This window comes from Anomaloglossus baeobatrachus, chromosome 5 (assembly GCF_048569485.1).
Source record: "Anomaloglossus baeobatrachus isolate aAnoBae1 chromosome 5, aAnoBae1.hap1, whole genome shotgun sequence".
Taxonomy (NCBI): domain Eukaryota; kingdom Metazoa; phylum Chordata; class Amphibia; order Anura; family Aromobatidae; genus Anomaloglossus; species Anomaloglossus baeobatrachus.
Genome location: NC_134357.1, coordinates 502,391,064 through 502,405,393, shown reverse-complemented (window position 1 = coordinate 502,405,393; position 14,330 = coordinate 502,391,064).

The window sequence follows — 14,330 nt, the reverse complement described above, 5'->3', positions numbered from 1 at the left end:
ATCTGACAATGTTGTTCCTTGAGCTTGAAATTCACCTTTTAGTCTCTTTTGAAGTTTTTCTGGGCTCTTTTGTTACCATTCGTATTATCTGTCTTTTTTGATTTGTCATCAATTTTCTTCCTGCGGCCACATCCGGAGATGTTGGCTACAGTCCCATGGAACTTAAATTTCTGAATAATATGTGCAACTGTAGTCACAGGATTATCAAACTGTTTGGAGATTGTCTTATAACCTTTAACATGCCTGTCAATAATTTTCTTTCTAAGCTGCTGAGACAACTCTTTCCTTCACTTCCTTTGGTTCATGTTGAGTGTGGTACACACCATAATGTCACCAAACAGCACAGTGAGTATCTGTAGCCCTATATACAGGTCCACTGACTGATTACAAGATTTTAGACACCTGTGATGCTAATTAGTGGACACACCTTGATTTAACATGTCCCTTTTGTCACATTATTTTCAGGGGTACATTCATTTCTGTCCAAGTCTATTTCATGAGATTTATTTATTTTTTTAAATCTGTGTAAGCATGGTTGAAAAGCAATGTCTGACTTTCATTTGTTCATTTTCATAGATTTTTTATTTATTATTACTCTTGTTAGATTCAAGTTATTTCTGTGACCATTGTGGGTTTTTCTTTCATTAAACGAGGGCTACCAACAGTTTTGACTACGTGTGTAATAGTCATATACTTACAAGAAAAAAAGAGAACAATTTAGAGCATTAGATGATGATTAGAAAATGTTTAGAATTACCAATGATTATTTGTTATTAAAAAGCAAATAGTAGGCATATATGTATGACAAATATACAGTATACATATAAAATATTTTAACATTTACATAAACAAGTTGTCTGATGCCACTCTCTTTCGTTCAGTGTGACATTGGCAATTGAAAGATGCTGCTATACATGATCAGGACACTTGCTGCCCAACACCCAGCCCATCTGTTAAAAGTACTAATTCCATCCTCAAGATCATATTCTGATATGTGCAGGGCATTGCAGTAGCTTAGGTATTCATGGTTATGACGAAGAGCAACTAACTTACTATATGAGTGACCATTACCATGGATAACAAGCTGCAATGCCCTCCACATGAGGTAGAAAACATTTCTAATTGGAGGTATTTGGTAATATTATTATGCCTACTACGTATTGGGCTAAGATTTTGGAGATGTTTTAAATATATATATATATATATATATATAATATATTTATTTAAATTTTATTTATGTATACTATAACACAGTGCCCTTAGTCATAGTCTAAACACACAAAATCATGGGAATATTTAAAAACAATATTGTCCAATCTTGCTTGAATATAATTTAACCTATTACAGACCAGGACACAAAATCCAACAAGATAAATATACTATCATATAGTTACGATTCATTGAATTATATGGGTAACGTTCACCTAAATAACAGAAAACTACTAGAGATGGGTGAATAGTCAAATATTCGGGTTCGGATTATTTGAGCTGAATATTTTCTAATATTTGTGTATTCGGACCGAATAATGAACCCAATGAAAGTCAAATTCGAATAATTATCAGGAGGACCTTGGAAGTCGGTCTGGAAGACAGTAAAATGCTCCAGTGGATGGAGAAGTCCTGAAACTGAATGGGAACAGCATGGGAAATATACCTGGATGCATTTCTGACTCACATTTGGTCTCTAGGAATAATATTGTCAGAGTATTACCCACCTTTACAGAGTGACACTAAGACCTCCAAAAATCAATAATTCATACTCATTTTACCGTTCTAAGTCCATTCTAGCGGGCCACTGAGTGGAAAGTCCCTTTTCTAAACGTAGTGAGCAGGACTTCGAGGAGAGTGCTATTTTATATATTTATATATGTGCAGAACAGGACATTTTATTGGATAGGAAAAGGTTAATAATATTTATTGCTGGGCCCACTTTTGTCTCCACCTCCCTAATAAACAGTAATAGGTCATCCGCGTAGAGGGAAACCTTTTGCTCCAGACCACCGACCCTGAACCCTTTTACATCAACAGATTCACGAAGCATAGCTGCTAATGGCTCTATTGCCGCCGCAAACAATAATGGAGAGGACAGCCCTTCCTCGTGACCCTGGCCAAATTAAGACTCTGAGGTACAGCCATTGACTCGAATCTTGGCCCGTGGAGAGGCATATAACAGTGTACCCCAACCTATAAACCTGGAACCTAGACCCATTTTCTCTAAGACTGCCCATTCTATTCAATACTATCAATGAAATTGGCTGCATCTAGTGGCAGAACTGCCCTCTCTTTATTTCTCCCTTCGGAGCTCAGCTGCATCCCCAGGAATAAACGTTATAAATTAATGGAAGTGGATTTATTAGGGATAAATCCAGTGTGATCCTCATGGATCACCGACGTGATCACCCAGGATAATCTATTAGCTAATATTTCTTCGGCGCTCTATTGGGAGACCCAGACGATTGGGTGTATAGCACTGCCTCCGGAGGCCACACAAAGCAATTACACTAAAAAGTGTAAGGCCCCTCCCCTTCTGGCTATACACCCCCAGTGGGATCACTGGCTCACCAGTTTTCTGCTTTGTGCGAAGGAGGTCAGACATCCACGCATAGCTCCACTGTTTGTAGTCAGCAGTAGCTGCTGGCTCTATCGGATGGAAGAAAAGAGGGCCCATATGGGGCCCCCAGCATGCTCCCTTCTCACCCGCGGTTGGTGCTTGTAAGGTTGAGGTACCTATTGCTGGTACAGAGGCTGGAGCCCACATGCTGTTTTCCTTCCACATCCCCTGGAGGGCTCTGTGGAAGTGGGATCTTGCCGGCCCCCAAGCCCTGGGGCCGGGCTCCATCCACAGACCCATAGAACCTGCTGGATTGGGAGCGGGAGTGCCGTTCAGGGACAAGGCCCTGCAACTTTCAGGTACTCTGTGTCCCCGGCAGGCACGGGCACTCTCAGGGCTTGCTGAGCGTTGTAGTGCGCCGGGGACAGTGGCGCTGTACGCTGGGGGTTAGGTCACTGCAGCTTTGCTGAGTGACGTTGTGTGTTGGGAACTACTGCGCCGACCGCTCCTGGAGCGGCGGCGCAGCTGCGACTTGTGGTGCGCCGGGGGCTTTGCGCCGACCGCGCTTTTACGGCGGCGGCGCTTCTAACTTTAGCCCCCGGCTTCTGCGGCCTAGCGCCGCTTCGTTCCCGCCCCCACCCTGTCAATCAGGGTAGGGGAGAGACGCTGCTCAATGGCAGCGCCGAGGGCTGGAGCTTTATTTACATGCTCCAGCCCTCTCACTAGGCACAAGGGGAAGCAGACTTCCCGCTCTTCGTCGGTGTACGCCCAGGGCCCGCCCCCCCTCTCCACAAGGACGCCGGCAGCCATTACACATGCGATCTGGCTGGGGAAAGGCAGCAGGCTCTGGGAGACCCAGACTAGAGGGATTTCTGGCGACCACACACCGCTCCTAAGCGGGCGGTAAGCTGCACAGTAGTGCTAGCCCCACTAGTGCCTCAGTGATATATTAGTGTACTTTTTTCTTGGTACCATATATATATATAGTTGCACTGTAAGGTCGCTTCTTGGCTGGACACCCTGTACTGCTCTGAGGAGGCAGCAACATGTCATCCGCAAAACGCAAGGCTGCCAAGGCACGGGCTGTGTACACTGTTTGTACTGCATGTGGGGCTGATCTACCGGCAGGCTCCAATGATTCACATTGTGTGCAATGTTCAGTCCCAGTGGCACTTCGTCAGCCAGAGCCTATTGTGGTGGTAGCCCAGGCAGAGACGCTTGTGAACCCTGCCCCGGTGACGGGGACAGACTTTGCAGTGTTTGCTGATAAAATGTCTGAGGCTATGACAAAAATCCTGGAGACCTTGCAGGCCAGGCCAGTTCCTCAGACCATGGACACTGCTGTGGCTATGCTCTCTAGTCCCCCTCAGTTGGAACTAATCCGTACTTCAAGGGGGTCTCAAGCATCACAAGCTGAAGTCTCTGACTCAGATGACAGTCCCAGGCAGCCTAAGCGAGCTCGCTGGGAAAGACCCTCGACGTCATCACACTGCTCAGGGTCTCAGCGAGAAGAATCTCTCTGTGATGAGACTGAGGACGGTGATCAGGATTCTAATCCTGAGGCCCCTCTCAATCTGGATGCCCCTGATGGTGACGCCATGGTTAATGACCTTATATCGGCGATTAATAGACTGTTGGATCTTTCTCCCCCAGCTCCTTCAGCAGAGGAGGCAGCTGCACAGCAGGAGAAGTTCCATTTCCTGTATCCCAAGCGTAAATTAAGTGCTTTTTTGGACCACTCTGACTTCAGAGAATCAATCCAGAAGCACGACGCTCATCCAGACAAGCGTTTCTCTAAGCGTTCTAAGGATACCCGTTATCCTTTTCCCGCTGAAGTGGCCAAACGCTGGACCCAGTGCCCAAAGGTGGATCCCCCAATTTCCAAGCTTGCGGCTAGATCCATAGTCGCAGTAGAGGATGGCGCTTCACTTAAAGATGCCAACGACAGACAGATGGACCTTTGGTTGAAATCTGTCTATGAAGCTATCGGCGCGTCGTTTGCTCCAGCATTCGCGGCCGTGTGGGCACTACAAGCTATTTCAGCTGGTTTAGCACAGGTGGATGCTATCATGCATCCAGCAGTGCCACAGGTGGCGTCCCTAACTTCGCAAATGTCTGCGTTTGCGACCTATGCTATCAATGCTGTCCTAGAATCTACGAGCCGTACCTCTATGGCGGCCGCCAATTCTGTGGTTTTGCGCAGAGCCTTATGGTTAAAGGACTGGAAAGCAGATGCTGGTTCCAAAAAATGCTTAACCAGCTTGCCATTATCTAGAGACAGACTGTTTGGTGAGCCATTGGCTGAAATCATAAAACAGTCCAAGGGTAAGGACTCTTCCTTGCCACAGCCCAGAGCAAGTAAACCTCAACAGAAAAAGTGGCAGTCGAGGTTTCGGTCCTTTCGAGGCTCGGGCAAGCCCCAATTCTCCTCGTCCAAAGGGACTCAGAAAGGACAAGGGAGCTCAGATTCCTGGCGGGCTCACTCACGCCCCAGGAAAGCAAATGGAGGAACCGCTTCCAAGGCGGCTACCTCATGACTTTCGGCCTCCTCCCTCCGCATCCTCGGTCGGTGGCAGGCTCTCCCGCTTTTGCGACATTTGGCTGTCACAGGTCAAAGACCGGTGGGTAACAGACATTTTGTCTCGCGGGTACAGAATCGAGTTCAGTTCTCGGCCTCCACTTCGGTTCTTCAGAACCTCCCCACACCCCAACCGAGCAGATGCCCTGCTGCAGGCGGTGGACTCTCTAAGAGCAGAAGGAGTCGTGATCCCTGTCCCCCCTCTGGAACGGGGGCGAGGATTTTACTCCAATCTCTTTGTGGTTCCAAAAAAGGACGGCTCCTTCCGTCCTGTTCTGGACCTAAAACTGCTCAACAAGCATGTGAACGCCAGGCGGTTCCGGATGGAATCCCTCCGCTCAGTCATTGCCTCAATGTCCCAAGGAGATTTCCTAGCATCAATAGACATCAAAGATGCTTATCTCCACGTGCCGATTGCTACGGAGCACCAACGCTTTCTGCGCTTCGTGATAGGAGACGAACATCTTCAGTTCGTGGCTCTGCCATTTGGTCTGGCGACAGCCCCCCGGGTGTTCACCAAGATCATGGCAGCAGTGGTAGCAGTCTTGCACTCTCACGGACACTCTGTGATCCCTTACTTGGACGATCTACTGGTCAAGGCACCCTCTCAGGAGGCATGCCAACTCAGCCTGAATTTTGCACTGGAGACTCTCCAGGCGTTCGGGTGGATCATCAACTTCCCAAAGTCAAATCTGTCACCGACCCAATCACTAACGTATCTTGGCATGGAGTTTCATACTCTCTCAGCGATAGTGAAGCTTCCGCTGAGCAAGCAGCGGTCACTACAGACAGGGGTGCAGGCTCTCCTTCAAGGTCAGTCGCACTCCTTAAGACGCCTCATGCACTTCCTCGGGAAGATGGTGGCGGCAATAGAGGCGGTTCCGTTTGCGCAGTTTCATCTGCGTCCACTTCAATGGGACATTCTCCGCCAATGGGACGGGAAGTCGACATCCCTGGACAGGAAAGTCTCCCTTTCCCAGACGGCCAAGGACTCTCTGCAGTGGTGGCTCCTTTCCACCTCATTATCACAGGGAAGATCCTTCCTACCACCGTCCTGGGCGGTGGTCACGACAGACGCGAGTCTGTCAGGGTGGGGAGCAGTGTTTCTCCACCACAGGGCTCAGGGTACGTGGACTCAGCAGGAGTCCAGCCTTCAGATCAATGTTCTGGAAATCAGAGCAGTGTTTCTTGCCCTACTAGCCTTCCAGCAGTGGCTGGAAGGGAAGCAGATCCGAATTCAATCGGACAACTCCACAGCGGTGGCATACATCAATCACCAAGGAGGGACTCGCAGTCGGCAAGCCTTCCAGGAAGTCCGGCGCATTATGATGTGGGTGGAAGCCACGGCCTCCACCATATCCGCAGTTCACATCCCCGGCGTAGAAAACTGGGAAGCAGACTTCCTCAGTCGCCAGGGCATGGACGCAGGGGAATGGTCCCTTCACCCGGACGTGTTTCAGGAAATCTGTCGCCGATGGGGAAGGCCGGACGTCGACCTAATGGCGTCCCGGCACAACAACAAGGTCCCAACATTCATGGCACGGTCTCGCGATCAAAGAGCTCTAGCAGCAGACGCCCTAGTGCAAGATTGGTCGCAGTTCCGGCTCCCTTATGTGTTTCCACCTCTGGCACTCTTGCCCAGAGTGCTACGCAAGATCAGATCCGACTGCAGCCGCGTCATACTCGTCGCTCCAGACTGGCCGAGGAGGGCGTGGTATCCGGATCTGTGGCATCTCACGGTCGGCCAACCGTGGGCACTACCAGACCGACCAGACTTACTGTCCCAAGGGCCGTTTTTCCATCGGAATTCTGCGGCCCTCAACCTGACTGCGTGGCCATTGAGTCCTGGATCCTAGCGTCTTCAGGCTTATCCCAAGGGGTCGTTGCCACCATGAGACAGGCTAGGAAGCCCACGTCTGCTAAGATCTACCACAGAACGTGGAGGATATTCTTATCCTGGTGCTCTGCTCAGAGAGTGTCTCCCTGGCCATTTGCATTACCTACCCTTCTTTCTTTCCTCCAATCTGGGTTAGAAAAAGGTTTGTCGCTCGGCTCCCTTAAAGGGCAAGTCTCGGCGCTATCAGTCTTTTTTCAGAAGCGTCTAGCACGACTTTCTAAGGTGCGCACGTTCCTACAGGGGGTTTGCCATATAGTTCCCCCGTACAAGCGGCCGTTAGATCCATGGGATCTGAACAGGGTACTAGTTGCCCTCCAGAAGCCGCCCTTCGAGCCTCTGAAGGAGGTTTCACTTTCTAGACTATCACAGAAAGTGGCTTTTCTGGTAGCGATCACATCTCTTCGGAGAGTGTCTGAGCTAGCAGCGTTGTCTTCCAAGGCTCCCTTCCTGGTCTTCCACCAGGACAAGGTAGTGCTGCGCCCCATTCAGGAGTTTCTCCCGAAGGTGGTATCCTCTTTTCATCTTAATCAGGATATCTTTTTGCCTTCGTTTTGTCCTCATGCAGTTCATCGGTATGAGAAGGATTTACATTTGTTAGATCTGGTGAGAGCACTCAGAATCTACATTTCCCGCACAGCGCCCCTGCGCCGTTCGGATGCACTCTTTGTCCTTGTCGCTGGTAAGCGCAAAGGGTCGCAGGCTTCTAAGGCCACCCTGGCTCGATGGATCAAAGAACCAATTCTTGAAGCCTACCGTTCTGCGGGGCTTCAGGTTCCATCAGGGCTAAAGGCCCATTCTACCAGAGCCGTGGGTGCGTCCTGGGCATTGCGACACCAGGCTACGGCTCAACAGGTGTGCCAGGCAGCTACCTGGTCGAGTCTGCACACTTTCACCAAACATTATCAGGTGCATACCTATGCTTCGGCGGACGCCAGCCTAGGTAGAAGAGTCCTGCAGGCGGCAGTTGCCTCCCCGTAGGGGAGGGCTGTCTTGCAGCTCTAACATGAGGTATTTCTTTACCCACCCAGGGACAGCTTTTGGACGTCCCAATCGTCTGGGTCTCCCAATAGAGCGCCGAAGAAGAAGGGAATTTTGTTACTTACCGTAAATTCCTTTTCTTCTAGCTCTTATTGGGAGACCCAGCACCCGCCCTGTTGTCCTTCGGGATTTTTGGTTTGTTTGCGGGTACACATGTTGTTCATGTTGAACGGTTTTCAGTTCTCCGATGTTACTCGGAGTGAATTTGTTTAAACCAGTTATTGGCTTTCCTCCTTCTTGCTTTTGCACTAAAACTGGTGAGCCAGTGATCCCACTGGGGGTGTATAGCCAGAAGGGGAGGGGCCTTACACTTTTTAGTGTAATTGCTTTGTGTGGCCTCCGGAGGCAGTGCTATACACCCAATCGTCTGGGTCTCCCAATAAGAGCTAGAAGAAAAGGAATTTACGGTAAGTAACAAAATTCCCTTCTTTGGCAATTAATTTAATGTCTAATGTGAGAAGCGAGATGGGGTGGTAGGAGTCAGGCGCGGTCGGATCTTTCCCGGGTTTGAGAATCAGGATAATCATAGCCTCCCTCATAGATGCATGAAGTGACCCCTGTTCTTCAGCATCTCTGAACACATCCAAGAGTCTTGGCAGCAGCAGATGATTATACAGTTTGTAGAATTCTCCTGGGAGTCCGGCCGAACCTGGGGCCTTTTCATTTTGGATCTGACAGAGCGCCTCCTCCAGCTCCTCCAGGTCTATATCTCTACTCAGAGATTCTCTCTCACTATCAGACAAATTGGGTAGAGTAATCTCCTCCAGGAAGTCTCTGAGTTCTTCAGCCCTGTAGTGTGAATTAGAGGAATACAGCTGAGTATAATACTGTTGCATGACCTCCACATTTCCCACCACTGTCCCTCACCTTCTCTCCAGTGTCAAGTTTCAGTGCGGTGATATAGGTCAATCCGTCCTGTGCCCTAGCAATCATGGCCAACAAATGTCCCACACTCTCCCCCTCTGTAAAATATCGTTGCTTAAGCAAAAAAAAAGCTTATTATTGGCCAGAGTAGTCATATGGTTCATCAGAGCCCTCTGCGCCTCCTCCAGAGCTTGCCTGGTGTCGTCATTAGGGTTAACTATAAGGTGTCGTTCCGCATCTTCCAAGGTGTCCGTCAGATGCCTAGTGCGCTCCCTCGTTCTTGCCTTTCGGGTGCAAATTTCCCTAATATATGTCCCACGAACATATGCCTTCATTGCGTCCCATACTATATGTCTAGACGCTGAACCATCATTTGTCATAAAATATTCCCGTATAGTATCAGTCAGAGTACCCCGCATGTGTTATTGGTGCTGAAACTGAATGGGAACAGCATGGGGAAGATGCCAGGATGATTTTCTGACTCACATTTGATCTCTGGGAATAATATTGTCAGAATATTACGACACTTTTACAGAATGACATTTAAAGCTCCAAAACTCAATCTAAATTGTATTTTACAGGGAAAAAATGTCCAGAAACATTCTTTCCTGTATAATGACTGGTATATAAGGCAAAATTAAAAAATCCTTCCCTTTTAGCCTATGTTCACATGTAACGTTTTTGCTTTTGTTTCTCATTGCTTTTAATGCTGGAAAAAAAGTTCACCAGGAAATGTAAGGCTGCATTTTTTATACATTTTTTATAAGTTTGTTGATGCAGATGTTTCAGAAATCTAGGTCTATGCCAGCAAAGTCAATAAGAATTCTACAGTGCCCCTAGCACTCGTTGCTTCTTTTTTCCTTGAAGAGTTGATGCAGAAAATAATTGTAACATCCGCTTGGAACCAGTCTCAGAATGGCTGTCACGCACAGGCTAGAGGCAAGCCGCCCACTAAGCAGGATCCCGAGAACCCCGAAACCCTTTAATTCCTATACAGGAATTTCGAATTACTACAGAGCCCCGGAGATCACTACCTGTGGAAAGGCTGCAATCCCAAGAAGAGTAGTTGTCAGGCAGGGTCACTCCAGGAGATACAGACAAGGGACAAAATTAACAGACAAGAGCGTAGTCAGGAAATCAGGCTGAGGTCAAAACCAGAGATGGGAGAGAGGTACAAAAACGTCAGGCAGGAAAGTAGTCAGAGAGCAGGCAGGGGTCAAATAACAGGGATCAATGTACAGAGTAGGGTGAGAACCAGAGACAAGCAGTACTACAAAATTATATCTGGCAATGACCAGTAGACAGGAGGAGGAATAAAAAGGGTGTAGTGCCTTCCTATTGGCTGTAGCTGAAAAGTGGTAACTTCAGCTGGAATATACACACCACCAAAGTCAGCCAGTGGTACTGCAGGTCCCATGGAAACCCAGCTTAGTGGATGGGCAGAGCCTCCACCGACCAGAGCCACTGGCACTGACTCCTCCCCTATCACTAGCATTGCCCATGGCAGAAATACGGCAGCGCCTGGTGATCAAAGCAGAAGCGGACTCTTGTGGAGTCACCAGATTGGATTAGGTTGGACTCAATCAATTATAGCTTGCACCTTCCCTGGGTCTATCTTAAACCCAATCGCTGACACGATGAGATTTCTTGGACGGTAAATGTACATTTTTCTATCTTCGCAAACAAGGAATTCTCCCTGAGCCTTTGTAGAACAGAGCGGATATGTCCATAATAAGAATCCAAATTAGAATTAGAATATCATCAAGATAAACTACAATACCGTATTTTTCAGACTATAAGACGCATCAGACCATGAGACGCACCCTGGTTTTAGAGGAGGAAAATAGGAAAATAACATTTTTAAGCAAAACATGTTGTTATGACACACTGTTATGGGGCGAGGATCTGCTGCTGAATGGGGGTAATTTAAAAAAAAAAAAGCGTGCGGTTCTCCCAATTTTGATAACCAGCCAAGATAAAGTCTCACAGCTGGGGGCTGGTCTGCTCAGGCTGGGGAGACTCACGTTATTGGGAGCCCCCCAAGCCTAAAAATATCAGCCAGCAGCCGCCTAGAAGTGCCGCATCCATTAGATGCGACAGTCCTGGTACTTTTCCCAGCTCATCCCCATTACCCTGATGTGGTGGCAATCAAGGAATTAATGGCAGCAGCCCATAGCTGCCACTAAGTCCTAGCTTAGTGATAGCAGGCGTCTATGAGACACCCCCTCATCATTAAACTATAGTGAAAATAAATAAACACAAACACATAAAAATCCTTTATTTTAACTAAAAGACAAATAATCCCCCTCTTTCACCACTTTATTAACCCTTAAAACACCCAGGTCTGATGTAATCCACACGATGTCCCACGAGAGGAATCCAGCTCTGCTACATCTGACAATCACAGAGAGCGGCCATAGAACATGACCGCTCTCTGTGAGGGTCAGGCCACAAGTGAAGTGAGCCGCCGGGATCAGTGGTGACTCCAACTGTCACCGCACATCACCTGACTGAAGTCACCGCGGATCTCGCGGTCACTTCAGCCGCGGCAGGATTTGTGGTAACAGCTGGAGGACTCCCGCTGTATACTCACCTTTCCTCACTCCATGCAGTATCGCTTGCTTCCTGTCTGTGTGCCAGCTGACCTGTGTGGAGCCGTGTGTACAGCGATGACGTCAACGCTGTGGTCACCGCTTTTCACACACAGCAGCGGGCCGGCAGACAGGAGGACACCGCAAAGCTGCAGGGGAACAGTGAGTATACTGTACTTATTCACTGCCCCCCCGCGATGATGATGGTGCACGGGGGGCAGTGAATATAGCCACACATGATCACTCCAGGCTGTAGTTGCCTGGGGTGATCACGCGGGTTAGCTATATAGTGTGCACGCATCCCCCGCCCATCATCCCGCCCACCTTGCAGTGTCGGCTTTAGGGCTGAGAGATGATGGGCGGGATGATGGGCGTGCAATCAAATGAGCAAGCCCACGTGGTCAGGGTAGCGCTGCTACAGCCTGCTCCTGCCTCTGAAGACCCGCTCCACCACCACCGCACCACAGCCATCGCACTGTAAGATGCACCCCCCACTTACCCCCAAAATTTGGGGGGAAAAAAGTGCGTCATAGTCCGAAAAATGCGGTGTATCTTATAAACAGAAAAATATCGTTCATAAAGTTTTGAAAAACAGCAAGTGCATTAGTCAGTCCAAAAGGCAACATAAGATTCTCAAAAAGACCCTCATACGGTAAAAATGCTTCCAGTCATCACCCTGCCAGATGCGTATTAAATTACAATATAAGCCTCTCTAAGATCAAGCTTGGAAAACCATTTGGCCCCAGTAAGTTAATTATACAAATTGGGGATAAGTGGAAGCGGATAGGTATTTTTACCGTAATTTTGTTAAGTTCACAGAAATTGAGGCAGGGGCAGAGTCCTCCAGTCTTCTTTTTGACACAGAAAAATCCCACAGCTACAGAAGAGAAGGAAGGATGAATATGCCCTTTTTGTAAACTTTCACTTACGTATGTCTTCATGGCAGCCCGGTCAGGGCCATACAAATTATACAGGCGAGCTTTGGGCCATTTGGCATTAGTGACAAGGTCGATGGTGCAATCATAAGGACAATGGGGCGGTAAGACCTCTGTCTCTTTTTCCGAAAAAAACATCTTTGAATTCCTTCAGGTACTCCGGAAGACCCTCCGGACTAGCAGACAAAACTTGCACAGAATTGAGACTTTTTTTTATGACAATTAGAACACTATTTGACAATATCCCTTTGTCACCAATCAATGACAGAATTATACAAATGTAAGCAATGGATTCCCAACATTAACCCTGCAGGTAAATTATCTATCACATAACAGGAGATGGCCTCGGTGTGAAGAGATCACACCTTGAGCGTGAATTCCACCATTGCAAACTGGACCACGTTCTGGAGTAATGGCATTTTGTCAATCGAAACAATCTGAATGGGTCCCTTTAAGCTAACTGTCCTTAACCCTAGTTTCACAAGTAGTCCAGAATTAATAAAGTTCAAAGTAGTCAATGAAAGCGAATACTGATATAAATCGATTCTCAAAAAGCAGATCCACATTCAGTAATACTTTACTTGATTATTTTAGAGGTACCTGGAAGTCTGAGTGATCTCCTCGATAATCACCCAGACTTAGGCGTTTTCTCAACTGCTTGTCTACTGGGGGACATGCTAAGCAGTCCTTCCGGGAATGTCCAGTGCGACCACAATAGAAGCAAAGTCTGAGATTGCGACGTCGTCTCCCCACCTTTTCTCTAGGACTTGCTGCAGCGACTTCCATAGGCTCTGCCTCAGGTAGATGACCAAGGCTGGGAAGACTGAAGGGAACCTCCTGTCAAAACTCTCATCTCTCCCATATCCTACGATTCATTTGGACAGCCTGAGTCATGGCCTCCCCCAGTGAACCCAGAGGGGGGGTGGAGAGTCAGAGTGTCCTTAAGCATATCCGACAGGCTTCTATGAAACAGACATCTGAAAGCTACATTTTTCCACAGGACTTCCTGAACTCCGAACTATTACTGCTCAGCAGTGCGGCTTCCTAGTGTCAGATTCATGATCTTTGTTTCTGACACCTGGACTCTGTCAGGTATTGTACATCAGTCAGTAGTGAGAAATTCTGGGAAGTAACCACCGTACTAGGACTCTAACTTCTGCTGCTCCATGGCAAGATTGGGGACTACCTGAGTCAGGTTCACCACCTGATCACAGAGATTACGCACTGGATCCATGGGTTGAGATAAAAAAAAGTCTGGCTAGTTGTAATGTGATACAGTCACTACTTATGGATATTATAGAAGGAAGAGTTGTCAGCAAAGCCAGGGACTGGTAACAGAAGAACTCGTAGGATCACAAAGAGTAACCAGAGGTGTAGTCAAATAACAGTCTGGGGTCAGAAAACCAAGATCAGAATACTAAACAGAGACATGAGCCAACAGCACAACTGCAGAATCAGGAAATACAACTGGCAAGGTTCTAGGTGAGCATGCTGTTACGAACCGGCGCCGCCATAGCCTCAAGCAGCCTGCTGCAGTTCCTGTTGCGCCCAGGCGCCGGCTGCCGTTCTTGGCCGTGCCTCGGGTCGTCCAGTTGGCTGCTCCTTCCACCACGTCTAAGTGTGGAGAGGCGGCTAGTGCGCATGCATGCACCGATTTACCCCAGCCAGAGTCTAAGCCCGGTGTTTTGCCTACTGAGCATGCTCAGCCTGATTGTGTCATTTCTGAGACTAAGGCGGGCTTTGCACGTTGCGACATCGCAAGACGATGCTGCGATGTCGCACGCGATAGTCCCCGCCCCCGTCGCAGCAGCGATATCTTGTGATTCCTGGCGTAGCGAACATTATCGCTACGCCAGCTTCACATGCACTCACCCGT